This window comes from Macaca fascicularis, chromosome 8 (genome assembly GCF_037993035.2).
Source record: "Macaca fascicularis isolate 582-1 chromosome 8, T2T-MFA8v1.1".
In the NCBI taxonomy this organism is placed as follows: Eukaryota; Metazoa; Chordata; class Mammalia; order Primates; family Cercopithecidae; genus Macaca; species Macaca fascicularis.
Genome location: NC_088382.1, coordinates 77,541,505 through 77,561,194, shown reverse-complemented (window position 1 = coordinate 77,561,194; position 19,690 = coordinate 77,541,505). Strand labels below are relative to the sequence as shown.

Below are 19,690 nucleotides of genomic sequence, written 5' to 3'. Positions count from 1 at the left end.
CCCTCAACACCCCACTTCACATTAAACCAGAGTGGTACTTTTTGTTTGCCTATGCAATCTTATGATCCTTCCCTACTGAACTAGGAGACATACTGGCCCTTGTGTTCTCCATTCTCATTCTGGCAGTTATTCCTGTACTTCACATGTCCAAACAACAAAGCATAATGTTCCAACCATTGAGTCAAGGCCTATTCTGAATCTTAGTAGCTGACCTCTTTACACTCACATGAATTGGGGGGCCGCCAGTCCAATACCCTTTTATCACCATCGGATGGACAGCATCTGTTGTGTACTTCTCTATTATCCTTACCCTTATGCCACTCACTGGCCTAATTGAAAATAAACTGCTTTAATGAAGACGCCCTTGTAGTATAATTCAATACTCTGGTCTTGTAAACCAGAAATGGAGGATTCTTCCCCAGGACAACTCAGGGAAAAAGCATCCCGCTTCACTGTCAACACCCAAAGCTGAAATTCTAATTACACAATTCCCCGAATTCTTTCTTAGCATATACTTTACTATGTCAGTATTAATCAACTAGCACTATTATAATAGTGCTTTTATGTACTTCGTGCATTACTGATAGTCCCCCATGAATAATATATAGTACTATAAATGTTTAACAGTACCTAGTACATTCATGTAAAATAATACATTAAAAATTCAGTCCACATGCATATAAGCATGTACCAATAATCCCTTAATCAACTCTCGCACATCCACTGTCATTAACCGTACAATAAAACCTACCCCACATGGATATTGATCAGTTCTGTAAATCCTTCAGATGACATAGTACACATACTCGTTCATCAGACATAGCACATTTCAGTCAAGACATCCCTCATCAACATGGATATCTCCTACCAGTTTTTGGTCTCTTAATCTACCAACCTCTGAGAAATCATCATCCCACTCGGGAGTGCTACCCTGCTCGCTCTGGGCCCATAACACTTGGGTGTGACTATACTGAAACTATACCTGGCATCTGGTTCTTACTTCAGGGCCGTAAAACTAAGACTGCCAACACGTTCCCCTTAAATAAGACGTCTTGATGGACTAATGACTACCACCCTATTAACCAATCATGGGAGCACTGTCATGCATTTGGTATTTTTTAACTTTGGGGGTGCTGCGACTCAGCATGGCCGGAGCCTGATTCCTGCTAAATCCATTGCAGCTGAACTTACCTTGAATATTCCAGGCTGGTATGGTGACCACAAGGTGCTAATTAATTCATGCTTGGAGGACACAACAGTCAATAGATGCTCACACACACATGTAGGTACGCTCACTCAATTTCAAGAACTATTTCCAATTAAATCTTCAAGCCCCTATCTCTGACTTTATTATCAACTTAGGTAAACATACTCTTGCCAAACCCCAAAAACAAGAGACTAAAATACAACCCAGTTTTGATTATTTTTTTCTTACTTTAAAGACATTAAAACTACTAAAATAGGAAAACTGGACCCTGAATAATAGTCTTTTCATGAGGTTACTGAAAGGCAAAGCTAATGGCAACCAAAGGGTCAGAACTTTCTTCTCACCTAAATGATGCTATCACAACTTGTGTTGGTAGAAAGATTAGGGAAACCACCGTTTCATACCACTTCCTCCTAAGCATGCTATGAGAAGCACCCCCACAGCCTAACAGCTGCCAGTAGGCTCTAAACTGCTCAGAAACGTATCACTTGCATTGGAGGAGGGGGAAGGTAGGTGGCCATATGGGGGGAGGGGATCTCTGTTTTTATACCAAAAGAGAGTTTTTCTTCCCTCTTTCCTGTCCTCAACCTCTGTTGTTAGTTCTCTGGGTAAGAGGAGGAGGGTGGACAATAAACAAGCTTCTGAAAGACACTCTCTGCCTTTAGTCTCAAATTCCTTTCAGGCAAAAGTTTCTGTTGCAATGATCCTTTATTTAGGTTTCTTCTAAATAAAAAAAGAGGATTAACAAACTTTCTGTAAAGATACAGAGAGTAAATATTTTTGGTTTGAGGGCCATATGCGTCTCTGTGTTAACCACTCAACTCTGATGTTGTAGCCCCAAAGCAGCCATAGGCAATATGGAAATGAATGAGCATAGCTATGTTCCTATAAAACTTTATGGGTGTTGAAATCATCTTCTTTCACTTTTCTTTCTTAACTATTTAAAACTGCAGAAACCATTCTTAGCTTGGGGTCATAGAAAAACAGGCAGCAGGCCAGATATGACAGGTCAGTTTGCTGACCCCTGACTTAAAAGTCTTTCTACCCTAGAATGTTTAAAACTTAGTGAAGGTAATTTGACCCATATTATTTGTATTTGGGGGATTAAGTTTAAGTGTAGGTTTTATAATCACTGGAACAATCTATGTATTTGGTATTTATTATGCTTATAATGTTTAAGAGAATTTGACATGATAATCTGATGGATTAGTTGGGGGATTTCACTTTAAAATATGTGACTATAAACTTACGATTTTTTTTTTTTTTTTTTTTTTTTTTTGACACGGAATCCCACTGTCACCCAGGCTGGAGTGCAGTGGCACAATCTCGGCTCACTGCAACCTCCAACTCCCAGGTTCAGGCAATTCTCTTGCCTCAGCCTCCTGAGCAGCTGGGATTACAGGCGCCCAAGACCATGCCCAGCTAATTTTTTTGTATTTTTAGTAGAGATGGGGTTTGGCCAGGCTGGTCTCGAACTCCTGACCTCAGGTGATCCGCCTGCTTCCACCTCCTAAAGTGCTGGGATTACAGGCGTGAGCCACTGTGCCCAACCTAAACTTATGATTTTTAAGTTGAAAGTTGGAATGCTTAAAAGAACTCTTGGGTTTCTATATTTATACATTTAATTTACATTGTTTAAATACATTAAAGGTTTTATTGTTTGGGTGGTAGGCTTTCCTGGTCAGACATTTGAAGTAAAAGTCATTGAATAAATTTACAAGTGTAATATAAAATGCTTAAGGGAATTTGATAAACTACAGGCTGATTATTTAAGGATGTTTATCCTGTGTTACTTAAAGTAATCAAACATTAATCAAAGAGCAAGGAAAGGTAAAATTCTTATTTTAGATATAGATTTATAAATGGAATTAAGATTTATATGCTGAACTTAAGTTAATGAAAATGATGTTTTTAATTATGTAACATGTTTTTCACTATGTAAATGATGTTTTTAATTATTCCTAAATTGATGTTTCTTGAAAATGCAAGTAACTGGAACCAATCCTTTCTGTGCAAAAGCTTCTTGAACTTCAAAACTCATTCTAGTAAGAGGGACCCATAAGGAGCACAGTGGCAGGAAGAGGACACCAGATGCAGACAGGGTGGCCAGTCCATCCTGGTAATCAAGGTGCTGCCCACTTGGCTGCCAGGGATCTCGTGCCAAATTGGGTTGTGCCCATGGTGCTGCATTGGTACCGTGTCTCTATAAGATACACTATTAATTCAAACCAATAGCCACAACAAGCCAAATCACCAACAGCCAATCAAAAGTCATGGGTTAGGAAGGTGATTGTGTTGCATCTGAGCACTTTGAGGGAGGAGATCCACATCATTCATTTTAGATCTCCAGCATGGCACCTACCAAACAGCTGATATAGAGCATTATTTATAATTCGAGAAATATCTTCTGCATAGAAATGGACAACAGAAAAGTGGTGTCCTTCTAAACCTACCATCAGCTTTAATCCCAAATCCTTTCTCTGTGTATTTTAGAACAAAGGTCAGTAAACAAAAGTCCAGGGAAAAATCTGACATGCCACCTGTTTTTGTACAGCCTTCAAACTAAAAAATTGTTTACATTTTTTAATAGTCAAAAACATCAAAATAAAAATATTTTGTGACACATGAAAATGTTATGCAATTCTAATTTTAGCCTCCATAAATATTTGAAATATTTACTATATTTGGTTCTTTATAGACAATGTTTGCTAAATCCTACTCTAAGGGAACGATTTTATCATCTCACGTGAGTTGATGTACTGGGTAGACGATTCATAGACTGCAACATATTTCTTATCCCACATGACCCGGAATTACTTCTCAGCAAGAGGCTCGAGGTCAGGATACAGCCCCTGAGCTGCAAACATCCAGGGTGGTTGTGCCTGACACACAGGTACTCCTCATTCATATTATTTAAATGACATTTATTTCTTCTGGGAGTGAGTTACTCTCTTATGGAATTATTTTTACTGCTTAATTTAGGTAGCAGGTTACAGCTAACTCATGCTTTCCTTTTGCTTTCAAGAAATATTAATATCACATCTGATGCAAAAGACAATGTAATATTACCTATTTGGATCCTGACTATTACACCTTTGTGATCTTTAGAGAGCATAAGAATGATGCCTATTCTTCAATCAGTATAAGGGAATAGCGAATCTTCCCTATTAGGAAACTCCAGATTACATGCTAGGCAAGCTTTTCAAGCCAAAATGGAGAGATGAGTTTACTACAAAGCTAATGAAGGTTAAGCTTTAGGACCCCTCCCTGGACAGGCCCTTCCCATGTGTTCACATGCTCATATATAAAAGTAAAATGTTTAATCTGTTTAGACTGGTGTCTCATTCCACTTAGAGTTACCATCTATCACTCATACCTTCATGTCTTTTAAATGGTCATGGTACTGGGGGGATTCAGCTAAAGTGGAATTTGGGATATAATTAGTTTGGGTTAAATGGGATTAAGTTTAAATGACTTAGGCTGGGCTTGGTGGCTCATGCCTATAATCCCAGCACTTTGGGAGTCCGAGGCAGGTGGATCCCTTGAGGCCAGGAGTTTGTGACCAGCCTGGCCAACATGGTGAAACCCAGTCTCTACTAAAATTAGCCAGGCGTGGTGGCAGGCACCTGTAATCCCAGCTACTGGGGAGGCTAAGGCAGGAGAATCGCTTGAACCCCGGAGGTGGAAGGTTGCAGTGAGCTGAGATCGTGCCACTGCACTCCAGCCTGGGCAACGGAGCAAGACTGTCTCAAAAAAAAAAAAGTTTCTATGACTTGAAGTCCCTTGGCTATAGTTACACTACCTGTCTCCTTTCATGCACCATGCCAACACACAACACGGGGGTTTTATGTTAGGGGAAACGTTGTAAAGTGGTAAGAATGCATCCTATAGCACTCAGTACCATAAGCAGAGTTAAAGAAGCAAGGTTTGAAATTTATGAAGCCAGAAGCTACTCTGTAGAATGTTTTTCATATCATGAGATATGTATAATTGTAAGAAAAAGATTTGTTTCTCATCACCATCTTGTCAAAATGAACATTCCCTGCTGTCAGAAATATGCTTGATAGTGGAGCACATATGATTAAATGCTCCATATATTTTATGGAAATTATGTCAAATTGAATTTCTACATTTTTAGAGTATACACCTCTAGCACTTCTACTAGCAGTGGGATTTATATCTATGTGAGAGGTCATATGTTTTATACATCCCAATGTATCAAATCAAATCTTAGTGTGCAGCTAGCACGTCTTGACCTGATTAAGTCTGGTGGTTCCAGATAAAATTTTTTAAATTATATACATATAGACAAATTATAGTTGTATATATTTATGGAGTATAAAGTTATGCTAGGATTTTTTTAATACAATGGAATGGTTAAATGAAGCTAATAAACTTATCCATCACCTCAAATATTTGAAATGTTTGTGATGAGAGCATTTGACATTTATTGTCTTAAGTGATGTTAAAATGTACAGTACTCAATTACTAGCTGTATTTACCATGTTGTGCAGTACATCTCAAAACAATCCAACTTATTCCTACTATGTAGCTGAGGTTTTGATTATCATCTCCCCATTCCCCCAAACTTCAGCCTCTGGTAACCACCATTCTACTCTCAGTTCCCATGAATTCAATTGTTTTTGATACCAAAATCAAGTGAGAACATGTATTATTTGTCTTGTGTTATTTGTTTTTCTGTGTTTGGTTTATTTCACTTCACATGATTTTTTCCAATTACATCCATGTTGACAAAATTTCTTCCTTCTTTTTGAGATGCAGTCTCACTCTGTTGTCCAGGCTGGAGCGGCTCACTGCAACTTCCACCTCCGGGATTCAAGCAATTCTCCTGCCTCAGCCTCCCAAGTAGCTGGGATTACAGGCGCCCACCAGCATGCCTGGCTAATTTTTTGTATTTTTAGTAGTGACGGGGTTTCACCATGTTGGCCAGGCTGGTCTCGAACTCTTGACCTCAGGTGATCCTCTCACCTTGGCCTCCCAAAGTGCTGGGATGACAGGCGTGAGCCACCGCACCTGGCCTCTTTCCTTGATATTTTATAGTTTTTTGTGTACAGTTCTTTCACTTTCTTGGTTAAATTTATTTCTGAGTGTTTCATTTTTTACAACTATTGTAAATGGGATTGTTCTCTTGATTTCTTTTTCAGAAAGTTTGTTGTGAATGTAGAGAAATGCCGCTGATTTTTGTGTGTTAATTTTATATTCTGCAACTTCGCTGAATTTGTATATCAGTTCTAACAGATTTTTGGTGGAATCTATAGGATTTTCTATGTATAAGATCATGTTGTCAGCCAACAGTGACAATTTCACTTCTTCTTTCCTGTTTGGATGCTTTTTATTTCTTTCTCTTGACCGAGTGCTCTGGCAAGGACTTTCAATATAAGTTAAACAGAGGTGGCATGAATGAACATTCTTGCCTTGTTCAGCATCTTAGAGGAAGGCTTCTAATTTTTCACCATTGTGTATAATGTTAGCTGTGAGCTTGTTGTATATGGCTTTTATTGTATTGAAGTACATTTTATCTATACCTAATTTGTTAAGTGGTTTTATCATGAAAAGATGTTGAATTTTGTCAAATGTGTTTTTTTGCATTTCATGAAATAATCATGCTTTTTCCTTGATTATGTTAATGTGGTGTCTCTCATTTATTGATCTGTGAATGTTGAACCATCCTTGTGCATCCCAGGAATAAATCCCACTTGATGGTGATTGATCCTTCTAATGCATTGTTGAGTTTGCTAGCATTTTGTTGAGGGTTTCTGCATCTATATTCATCAAAGATATTGGTCTGTAGTTTTCTTATTTTATGATTTTATTGTCTGGCTTTGGTGTCAGGTTATTGCTGGCCTTGCAAAAAGAATTTGGAAGTATTCTCTCCTCTTCAATTTTTTTTTTTTTTTTTTTGGAAGTCTGTAGATAATTAGCATTAGTTTTTATTTAAACATTTGGTAGAATTCAGTCATGAAGACATCAGGTTCTGGATTTTTCTTTGATGGGTGTCTTAGTCCATTTTGTGTTGCTATTAAAGAATACCTGAGACTGGGTAATTTATATACAAAAGAGGTTATTTAGCTCACACTTCTGCAGGCTGAGAAGTTTAAGGGCATGCATGGCCCTGGCCTCTAGAGAGGACTTTCATGCTGCATCACAACATGGCAGAGAAGATCAAAGAAAAAGCAGACATGGGCACAGAGCCGGGAACTTGAGGGGCATTCTGGCTTTACAATAGCCTCCTCTCATAGGAACGAATCCATTCTTGTGGGAATTAGCCTAGTCTTTCAAAAGCAAGAACTTACTCACTACTAGGAGAATGGCACCAAGCCATTCATGAGGGATCTGCCTCCATTAACCCCAGCACCTGCCATTGAGCCCCACATCCCGACACCACCATATTAGGGATCAAATTTCAGCATGAGTTTTGGTGAGAATAAACAAACCGTATTCAAACGATAGCAATGGGAGACTTTTTATTGCTGATTCAGTCTCCTCACTCCATTATCAGTCTGTTCAGATTTTCTACTTCTTGTGATTCAGTCTTAGCAGGTTGTATATGTTTAGGAATTTATCCATTTCCTCTAAGTTTCTCCATTGCTTGTCCTATAATTTTTCATAATAGTCTCTTATTTTTCTTTGTATTTCTGTGGTGTCAGTTGTAATGTTTCCACTTTCATTTCTGATTTTATTTTAGTCTTTTTTCTTTTTTCTTGGTTAGTCTAGCTAAAGGTTTGTCAATTTTGTTCATCTTTTTAAAAAACCAACTCTTAGTTTCATCAATCTTCCATATTGTTTTTCTAGTCTCTATTTAATTTATTTGTCCTGATCTTTACTCTTTACTTCTGCTAGCATTGGGCTTAGTTTGTTCTTCTTTTTGTGTTTCCTTTAGATGTGATATTAGATTGTTTATTTGCAATCTTTCTTCTCTTTTGATGTAGGCATTTATTGCTACAAACTTTCCTTTTACAACTGCTTTTGCTGCATTACACAAGTTTTGGTATGCTATGTTTCCATTTTCATTTCTCTCAAGATATTTTTTAATTTCCTAATTTCTATATTGACCTTGATTGCTAAGTTGTATCATTTTTGACATTTATTTGTGAATTTTCTGAAATTCCTCCTGTTATTAATTTTTAGTTTCATACCATTATGGTTGAAAGAATATTTGATATTATTTCAATCTTCTTAAATTTGCTAAGATTTGTCTTGTGGCCTAACAAATGATCTTCCCTAGAGAATGTTCTCTGTGTTCTTAAAATGAATACATATTCTGTTGCTGTTGGCTGGAATGTTCTGCATATGTCTGTTAGGTCCATTTGGTCTAAAGAGTTCTTCAAGTCCAATGGTTCCTCAATAACTTTCTTTCTACGTGATCTGTTCTATATTGAAAGCACTGTATTGAAGTCCCCTACTGTTATTGAACGGCACTCTCTTCTCTCCCTTCAGATTCTTTAATATTTGCTTTATATATTTAGGTGCTCCACTGTGGGGTGTGTATGTGTTTATAATTTTTATATCCTCTTGATGAAGTGACTTCCTTTTCATTATAGAATGTCATTCTTTGTCTCTCTGTATAATTTTCTACTTAAAATCTATTTTGTCTGACACAAGCAAGTATCGCTACCTCTGCTCTCTTTTGGTTTCCTTTTTTTGTGAAATATCTTTTTTCATCCCTCCTCTTTCAGTCTATGTGTGTCCTTAAAAATGAAGTGAATCTCTTGTAGGTAACATATAGTTGTCTCTTGTTCTTTATCCATTCATTCACTCTATGTCTTTGAATTGGAGAATTTAATACAGGTATATTCAAGGTAATTAATGCTAGGTAAGAACTTACAATTACTATTTTGTTCATCATTTTCTGGTTGTTTTATAGATACTTTGTTTCTTTCTTCCTCTCTTGATGTCTTCCTTTGTGATTTGATGGTTTTCTGTAGTGGTATGTTTTGAATCTTTTTAAATTTTGTTTTTTCCATCTCTTCTTTACTTTTGCTTTTTGGTTATCATGAAGTTTACACAGAATATCTTATAACAGTCTATTTCAAGCTGATAACAGCTTAACTTTTATTGCATACAACTCTAAACTCTTACTCCCCTCCCACATTTATGTTTTTGATGTCTGAATTTACATCATTTTGTGATATGTATCCCTTGATAATTTATTTTAGCTGTAGTTGTTATTAACAGTTTTGCCCTTTAACCCTCATACTAGGAATATAATTATATATCACCATTACAGTACTATTCTGATTATTGCTCTGTATTACCTACACCATTAGGTTTTGTGCTTTCGTATGTTTAACATTATTATTTAGCAGCCTTTTGTTTCCGTTTAAAGAACTCCCTTTAGCAATTCCTATAAAGGTAAGTCTAGTGGTGATAAACTTCTTTAGCTTTTGTTTGTCTGGGAAAACTTTAATTTCTTCTTCACTTCTGAAAGACAGCTTTGCTGGATATAATACTCCTTTTTATCTAACAAGAAACTATAACTTTATTAATGATAGAAAGAGTATAAATTTCAAGTCAAGCTGCAGTTACTCTTTTGAAACACCAAAAAAAACAAAAAAGTTCTTGTTTTCAGATGGTTACATTGCTAATTCCATAATCACATTAACCATATCATTACTTTGTTCTTCAGGGCTTGAACTGCCATTGTTCTTAATACATTTGCTTGCAACATGACCAATTCTGTATTCTTAATTTTCACACCTGTTTCATCAACTTCCTCACCTATTTCATCAACTTCCTCTTTACTCTCCTCTTGTAAAGTTAGAAGAGGCTATATGTTTCCTTGAATGTTTGAGAGAGCTTCGCCTTGAAGTTTGAATTTCTCAGTAGCTGCTAGCTGTGCTTGCTGAGATAAATCCTCAATCTCAGCTTCCCTTAAAAACCATGTTGGTATTTGAAGCTGGGATCTTACAGACATCTAGTTTTGTGATGACAGAGTATTCTTAGATTTCCAAATAGTGTCTCTAGTAACCCCTGTAACCTGCTTAAAACCCAGTTTGGACATAAGCTTCTGTGCCTTCTTTTCACTCCAACTCTGTTTTGCTTTATTGACTGGTTCTTCATCAATTTCAGCTGCTGCTGACAACTGGGCTTGTTGTGTGGTTGTTGCCTGTGTGGAATTTTGTTCCTCAAGCTCTGGTACTGATTCATCACTGTTAGATTCTGTTACAGACCCTGTCTCAGCCCGTGGCTCTGGCTAGTCATGCTCCGTAGCAGAGACGACTTCTGTGTCTTTATTGGGCCTTTTGTCGGGGGGAACATGGAACGAAGATGGTGGCAGAAAGTAATGAATAAAGTATTCCTGGTTGGCAGTCTTTTTTTTCTTCAACACTTTGAATATGTTATCCTACTGTCTCCTGGCCTGCAAGACTTCTGCTGAGACGTCCATCTATAGTCATATTAGGACTTCATGGTATATGATATATTTCTTATCTCTTTCTGCTCTCAGAACTCTGTCTTTAATTTTTGACAGTTTGGTTATTATATATCTTGGTAAACTCCTCTTTGGGTTGAATTTAATTGGGACTTCTGTGCTTCCTGTACCTGGTTGTTACCTTCTTTCCTCAAATTAGGGAAGTTTTCATTCATTATTTTTCAAAAAATACTCTTCCTGCCAGGCACGGTGGCTCACACCTATAATCCCAGCACTTTGAGAGGCCACAGCGGGTGGATCACCTGAGGTCAGGAGTTCGAGACCAGCCTGGCCAACATGGTGAAACCCCTTCTCTACTAAAAATACAAAAATTAGCTGGGCATGATGGTGGGTGCCTGTAATCCCAGCCACTAGGGAGGCTGAGGCAGGAGAATCACTTGAACCCAGGAAGCAGAGGCTGCAGCGAGCCAAGATTGTGCCACTGCACTTCAGCCTGGGCAACAAGAGCAAAACTCTGCCTCTAAATAAAAAAATAATAAAAACTCTTCTTGGCCCTTTCTCTCTTTCTTCTGTTTCTTGAATGCCTATTATGCATAGGTTAGGTCTCTTGATGGTGTCATGTAATTCCCATAGGCTTTCTTCATCTTTTTCATTCTTGTTTCTTTTTGCTTCTCTGATTAAGTAGTTAAAATGTTCTGTCTCTGAGTTCACTGATTCTTCAACTTGATGAGCCAGCTGTTGAAGCTTCCTATTACATTTTTCAGTGCAGTCATTGAAATCTTCATCTCTAGGATTTCTAATTGTTTCTTTGCATATTGTCTCTATTTGTCAAATTTCTGGTATTGTTTGTGTATTTTCCTAATTTCATTTAATTTTTTATCTGTATTTTCTTGAAATTTACTGAACTTTTAAAAGTAGATTATTCTCCATTTTTTTTGTCATTTCATAGATCTGCCTTTCTCTAGGGTCCATTTCTGGAGCTTTCTCATTGTTTTTTTCTTTGTTTGTTTTGGAGGTATCATGATTTCTTAAATCTTTGTAATCCTTATGTCTTTGTATTGGTGTTTATGCCTTTACAGAGAGAGCCAACTTTCCTGGCTTTTACAGGAGTTCTTTGGCAGGGATAGACCTTTGCTAGTCAGTCTAGCCTATGATTTTGGATGGGCCAGCTGGTAATGACCCCGAGCAGACAGAGTTTGCTTTCAGGTTATCTAGAAGCCTGAGCTGCTCCCTTTGCCCTGAATTCAGGTGAGGCATCTGGCTAGGCCCTTCTATCCAGCAAGACAGGTACATTCACAAAACTCTGTGTGCCGACCTCTGTGGGCCCCACCTCCTTGCTTTGTTTCTGCCTGACCCCAGGTGGCCTAACTGCACTGTTTCCCCCTATGTTCCTCAGTCCCCATGAGGTAAGGACAGAGTGGGCTTCCTGGGAAGCATCTCAGAATGCTAGGGAAGCTGGCTGTCCACTTCCCTGGTTCTCTTTTCTCACTATAGAAACCATGAGCCCTGGGGAGTACCCTGTGTGGCATTGCGCCAACTTATGGAAGGCAGAGGGGTAACATAGTCAAAGTGAAACTGATTCTCCTGCCTTTTCAATGTAGATTTTTATTCAATTCCATGGAACACACAAGTGGTTCAGGTTTATTCCCATGTTTTGGGGTTTTCACCAAGGTGTTTTTGTCTATGGATAGTTCTAGTTGATTTTCCTGTGGAGGGGAATGAAACCCATGACTTCCTTTTTCACCATCTTGCTGACCTCCAGACAAAAAGCATTGCAACACTGCCACTGACCCAGTTAAATGTCCTGAAGAAAGCAATGTTTTGGTGGCAAAACTCCTATGTTTATTCATTGGTAAGTCAATGATTGCCATATAAGAGTAATTTGATTACACTATTATGTAGCTCAATACAAAGTAGCAGCAATTTTTAAATGCATTTGATTGCCTTTGTGCCTATGTTAAATTTGTATTCCTTTTTAAGAGGACATCTCAAAACTGTACAAACTTCAGGTCTCACAAGACCTAAATCTGCCCTGGCCAGGCCCATGCATCTATATCCCATAAGAGAGAGGAGTTGCACAGGTTTGTCTATTCCCTTGAACCTATTGTCCAAATAATCATACACATTTAAGAAGAAAGAGGTGGGTAAGGTAGAGGCTCTCCTCTACCATTACTGTAAGTCTACTACTCTCTACATGTCTGCTTCTCTTTCAGTCAAAGTGCCAACTGATAAATTTTTTCCATTCTTATAGTTCAGATTGCTAGTGCAGGGTGTCCAACTTGCCTTTTCATGCCAGGTCACAGTTGAGGTTATATACTGTGGCCTAAAGAGTGGCCACCTTTCTACTCCAAACAATGGCCGTTCTTATGTAAAGAACAACCTTCTACTTTCCCACCATTCCTGGGCATATCATTTGATTATCTGCAGTACATGAACATTAAGCATCCTGAAGAGGTTGGAGATCATGCAATGGAACCAATCTACACATTCCCTGTGCTTCTCCAGCAGCTCCTGCTCTCTGGGCATAGGGATGGAAAGGGTGAATTGGTGTATTGATCTAGGGTTAGGGTTTGGTGGTGAGGGTGCAGCATGCAGCTAGACCATGAGACAGTTATACATGTTATCAACCAAAATGTCCACTTTGGGCAGAGAAAGAATGAAGGCTAAGAGGGAATGGAAGTCAGGAAACAGCAGAAGTATCTAGGGACCAGATATCTGAATGATATTAAAAATCAGAAAGGTGAAAACATAGCCAGGAACTTGTGGTCCAAGAGTGAGAAATTAAAATTTAAAGTTTTAGAGGTGACACAAGATATTGTCCTTAAAGTGGATTAATAAAGTGGACTGGAGATTCACTCCATTGGCATTGAGAAGGTGGAGGCTCAGGTGTCAGACATGGACATTGACAGCTTCCTGGGTATTGCCTGCTGGTGGGACACTCTCTGTACACTATGAGGAGATGCCCATCCCAGTGCAAGAGGGAAAGTCACTGCAAGGTCCGAACAGGGCAGCAATGAGTCAGAACCAATAGTGTTATATCCAAACAGCATTATCTTTGGAGGAAGATGTTCTTCTGCAGGAAAACTAATGACTAATACTATTGAAACAACAATGGGGAGAGAGGAGAATGCCAAACAAGAGAACACTGGAGAATTGGCTATTATCTCCTCTGAGATTCGAGCTATTTATCCAGAGGTGAGGATTTGCTTTTGCCTTGGAAGGCCCTTCAAAAACCATTTGAGTGTCTGGCAAAGAAATGAAAATCATGAATCAGCTGTAACCATTTAGGAGTGAAATTCTCTCTGAAAATTTAATTTGGTCTTGGCAACAGAAAGGAAGTTTCCCTTGGCATGGTGACCCTTGTTTTCCAAGTATTTGCAGGAGGCATTCTCCAAAGTGGCACACGAGGAGCCTTGTATTTTTTGAAAACTTTGTCAAGGTGAAGATGACATCTCAGAGAAATCTTATCTTCCTGAGAGTCAGGGTGCTGAGACAAACTGACATTAGAAATCAAGCCACATTTCAGAGGAGAAATTGATCCATACCAACTAATGACTTGCTCATTCTATTTTCTCTTGGGGAAAAAAACTAAACAGTTTGGCAAGGAACTATCCTTGACTATGCAGTCCTAAAGGTCTTTTTCAAAGTAGTTTATCCTGTAAGAAATGAAAGAAGTGGTATTTTGTGATGGTAATTTGGCTGCATGTTCATAGCCTGCTCTGTTGTTCTGTGTCTGTAGTGGCTTGTGCTAGTCATGCACCTCAGACAGTGCAAGGTGCTTCCTTTGATCTGTCATGTCAGCAGTGGGAGAGGTCCTTAGCCTAACAGAGGTCTGACTAAAAGAACAGCCTTCAAAATGAGTGTCATTTTCAGAAATAACCATGCTCTGCCTGATCTGTATGGGGTTTTTTCATCGCATGCTGCTGACAGAACGTTTCTTGTCATTTTTGTTTTTCTGCGTCCCATTATCCTCTTTGTCTTTATCCTTTGAAGTATTTACACACAGTCTCAATCTCTACATCTGGGTTTTGAGGATTCTGCAGCAGTTTACAACATACCTAATGACAGAGCAAGATCCTAAAAAACAATAACAACAACAACAAAAATACGCCATGGCATAGTCCCAGTTCTTTCTCTCTCATTACCTCCCACCTGCTCTCCATTATCCAATATATTTGTTTCGGGGTCATGCTGATTTAGATAGCCATCTCTAGCTTTAATTCAGATGGCGTAACTGATCTGACCGCATGTTACATACTAAATGATTTAGAAGACCACGCTGTGGTTCTCAGTTCATCTTTCAGTAAGCATGTTTTGACATTGAGTCAAATAATCCTATGAAAATCCTTTCATAAGGATTATTTGTCATGACGACAGTGTTATCCTTTGTTGTTTGCAGCTGATTGTTCTGATCATCGTTTAATTGAGATAGGCATATTGTCACATTACAGATCATTTTACATAAAAAGAAACCACAGAAATCTATCAGCAATATTAAGCCCTAATTAAAATACACTGACATCATACTTAATGTATGGAAAGAGCTGAATTAAGCCTTTTTAAATTAGAAAACTCACTTTAGGCAGAAATAGTGACTGGAAACATAGACATTTTTCTCTTCTAGTGGACAATGATGAGTATACTTTTACCGGTATGACAGCTACAAGAACATGCTCTGCCTTCGATTCAGCTCTGTACTGTTCTTCCTATGACCTTGAGAACTCACTTGTGTAAGAGAATTCAGTTTTGTAAAAGGATATATTCTTGAGTCACAAGTAGGAGGCCTGAATTAAATAAGCTAACACCTTAGATGTAGTTCTCTATCTCCAAAACATAAAAAAAAAAAAAAACAAGGAATACTTTGAATTGTCACTGCTCAGCTTGCATCCCAGAGAAAGAAACAGAAGCACAGGCTGTCGAAAAGAAACCCCAAGCAAATAAACAAAAAAAGCTTTAGAAGCATCACAGGCAGAGACTAGAGAGAAAAATCTGGGTTTTACCACGATAGACCTCTCCAGGAAATGGCAAACTTTAATCTTAGAACCAGAGACCAGTTGCATAGTGCTTTCTGTTTCCTATTCATGGATTTTGTCTTGCTAGCAAGACGATAAACTCTTCTGGGGAAGTGATGTCCTTTTTGCAATGCCAAGCACCTATCATGTGGCAGGTGTCCTTCTACATCCTGAATATACAGCTGTGAACAATTTATGCAAAGTCCCTTCCCCAGGACCTCCTAACATCCATTCAGTGGAAGTATATTAGGATCAGTACAAAGCACTATGAAATGTTCTTCCATATTGAAACCTTTGAAGAGGCAGCTTATCAATGAGCTGCTCATACCCCAAAATATGGAATAGCCTTGCAGCCTAAGATGACTGCTTCAGTCATGGGAGTGAGGGAAGGTAGATAAATCATTCTGTGACTCATACAATGTGGTAGAAATCAGTAAAATTAGTATCAAGGACAGCCTTGAAGGACATGGACTAAACATGCAGATTTGCAGATTTGAAGAGAAAGCATGGGAAAAGCAGTTGGAGGGAAGTGGCCTTCCTAGGGGAAAGGAGTGAGATTTTAAGGCTACAAAATATCAGATCTTTTTGTATCAATCAGTCATCCCTGAGCCCCACAGCCTACTTTGTGTAAAGGTAGTCAGAAGGAGCTGGATATGAGATTCCTTCTCCCTACCCAAACTCTGGATGGGTTGTTCCAACAGCAGGTTTCCCAGCTGAGGCCTCTTAAAGAATGAGCTCCCTGAAAGAATTTCAGAGCTGTGCCTTCCCATTTTCTGTCCAAGATTTTTAGGAAAAAAGGTGATGTGTAGCTAATCTTCCTAAGTTGTTACAATTTGCCAATCACTCATGTTCTTTACATATATGATCTCACTTAATACAAAAACCTCAGGCAGTGAATGATGCTGATAATCCCAGGAAGGTAGAGCTCATAAGAGTCAGAGCCATCAGTCAAATGCAACCCAGGCAGCTGTCTCCAGGTCTGTGTTCTCGATTAGCATGCTTAATTTACTCAGGAACAGTTACTTTGTGTTTTAGTTAACACACCAAAACATACATTTTTATGGTTCCTATTTTAATTAAATAAGTAAAGCATGTTGTCACATCCTATTTGGCCCTGGTTATGTCTTTTTTTTCTCTCTCTTCATTCTAATTGTTGACTCAGTTTAGTTCTATAAACATTCATTGAGCAACTACTCCATGCTCATCACAGTGATCATTGCTATGGAGACCCATCATCTGCCCTGGAATAGCTTGCCATCCTTTAGGGGAGACAAAACGTATACAGAGAAAACAGAGGGTCATACCATTGCAATATAGTATATCAGGAAATACAAGAATGTGTAATATCAACTGTCTTAGTCCATTGGAGCTGCTCTAACAAAAATACCACAAAGAGTAGGTGGCTTAAACAATAAACATTTATTTCTCACAGTTCTGGATTCAGGGTAATCCAAGATCAAGGTGCCAACAGATTTGATATCTGTTCAGTGAGGGCTTTTTCCAGATTGAGAGATGGCATCTTCCCACTGTGTCCTTACATGGTAGAAGTTACGTGAGAGCTCCTCGGGGTCTCTTTTATAAGAGCACTAATCCAATTCCTGAGGGCTCCACACTCTTGACCTAATCACCTCCCAAAAGCGTCACCTCCTAAAAGCCTCACCTCCTAATACCATCACCTTGGGGGTTAGGATTCAACATATGAAGTTGGGAGGACACAGTCAGACATAGCACCAACTGTATGTAGAACTACAAAACAAATGCAGAGTAAGGAGCTGCATTGGTAATAGCATCTGCCTTACAACAGCCACCGGAGGACTTAGCGCTTTCAACCACCAAATACTTGCTGTGTGCTTACGTCAGACATTCTATCAGAGCCAGGAAGGGTGCAAATCTTAACCAAACCCTGAACAAAATGTAGGACTGTGAGTGCCCAAGTAGACTGTGAAGGGAGGAAGTGACAGAGACATAGAGAGTTGATAAAGGTACAGCAAGAGAAAAGAAGACAAAACAAGCCAAAAAGTACATGTTTATGTATTTGAGGTTGGAAGGGCCTAGATGGGGAAAATTGGACTTTAAGCTCTTAAGGAGCTATCAGCTTCTGGTTCCTCTCATCACATTGACACTGCTCTTCTCTGTGCAGGAGACCGCATCTCAGAACAGTCTGTAACTTCCCAGAGATCATCCTGAGCTCTAATTTTCTGTTTTAAACCTGTAGAATTCACCATTACAAACTCTTATGGACTCACGTCCTTCCATTCCAACAGCCATTGCTCTACTGTCATCTAGACAATTGCTAATAGTGTCCTAGCTGCTCAGCCTTCTTTATGTAGAAGCAGAATAGTAAATGAAAAGCATATCTCTTTAATAGCTTCTTATCTTGAAATAAACTTACAGAAAATTTGAAAGTATAGTATAAAGAAATTTTGTCCTGGACCATTCAAAAGTAAGATGCCCCATCATGCTGAATTCTTTAGAGTACACTTCCTTTAAACAAGGGCATTCTCCTAATAATCACAATAGGACCCTCAAAATCAGAAATTAACATTGCTGTATTACTTAATCCTCAGACCCTACTCAACCTTCACCAGTTCTCCCAATAATGGCCTTTATGGTAAAAGCATCTAATACAGAATCACATGATGGGATTAAGTTGCCATATCTCTTTAGTTTCCCTCAGTCTTTCCTTGACTTTCATAACCTTGATACTTTTGAAGATTTCATGCCAGCTCTTTTAAAGTATGTTTCTTGGTTGGGCTTTGTCCGACGTTTCCTTATGACTAGAATCTTGTTATGCTGCTTTGGCAGGAACACAAGAAAATCATGCTATGTTTTCATCTCATCCAATCAAGTAGCGTGAGTGTCTATGTGTGCCATGACTGATGATGCTCACTGTGATTACTTGATTGAAAAGGTGTCTGCCAAGCCAGGGTTCTTTGCTATTTTTCCTTTAAGTGCTTTATGGGGAGGTACTTTGAAACCATATTTTGTCCTGTTCCTCATTTGTATTCTTAGCAATGCCTAGTGGAGTTCCTGGCATCCAGTTTTTTAACTAAATTAATGGAGAGCTTCAAATCACCAAGATTAAAATTTTGAAGTTTGTTCTATAAGCAATTTGTAGTAATTATAAATTTGGGGAGTATGGTAGAGACACTGAAAGTGGTTGTAATAGAATGATTAATTGGACTGCTCCATGTAAGATGAATTAGAATAGGAATTTTAAAAGGAGATTTTGTTGTCTTTATTTGGTTAACTAGACAGAATCATCGACATTTTTGTTTATAATATGATTTCAAATAATCAGGGTTGGGTAGGCCAAGCACCATTTACTCTCCAAATGATAATTATTTGTTTTAAATGTGGGTGGGGAAGATGACTTTAGTTATAATGTCCACATAAACAGAAATAGGGATGGGGCTGAGCAGGGGAGAGTATAAAGATGATGAATCACAGAACAGGTGGGAAAAGGACTATGAAAGGAAATGGGAGGTGGCCTAGTGACCTATTTCCATTTTGCTCAAGGCCCTGGTGTCAGCTGCTATCCCATATAGGATGCAAATACCCAAGTTTAAAAGACAGGAACAGTTGGAAAGGGAGCAAACCTCAGCTTCCTCCAATTCAGCCCTTTCCTCCCTTTTCTAGCCACTTCTAGAAGGAAGAGAAAAGAATGAGAATGAGCAGTGATTCTACAGTCCCTCACCCTTGTGCCTCTGCTCCCTACCTCCCTTATTTACACAGTTTATTGCTTTATACAAAGGCTTTCCCTGTCACAGGAACCAGTGCTCTGTGCCTCTGTGAAGATCAAAGGACTTGCAGAAGACTGTTAACTTATTTCCTACCTTGGAAAGCTTTGTATTTCTTCCTTGCTCCTGTGTGTACTAAAGGATAGGAAGTTTGAGAAGGTGTAGCTTTGTCCCACTGAGGAAGAGTTTAAATCAAGTTAACAATGCCCAGTGTCATAAATTATGATGATGTCTAGCAAGCGCTTTGGGAGATGCAGTGTTTCCTTTGTAATTAGGGTATTCTCTCCATTTCCTTGCACTGTTTTTTGCAAACATAGCCCTGCCAAAAGTACATCTGGAA

The 19,690-nt window shown here is 38.6% G+C and overlaps 1 protein-coding gene, 1 long non-coding RNA gene and 1 pseudogene across 3 annotated transcripts in view; 2 read left to right on the top strand and 1 right to left on the bottom strand.

The window, feature by feature from the left end:
* The window catches only part of CPA6 (carboxypeptidase A6), a 310,258-nt gene that overhangs the window by 153,286 nt on the left and 137,282 nt on the right, over window positions 1-19,690 (top strand). The window lies entirely within an intron of this gene.
* On the top strand, window positions 3,904-6,843 carry LOC135964538 (uncharacterized). Its single transcript, XR_010577022.2, has 2 exons — window positions 3,904-4,100; window positions 5,990-6,843. It is a non-coding gene; the product is annotated as an uncharacterized lncRNA (long non-coding RNA).
* Window positions 9,386-19,690, bottom strand: part of LOC123575299 (nascent polypeptide-associated complex subunit alpha pseudogene) — a 46,350-nt pseudogene continuing 36,045 nt past the window's right edge.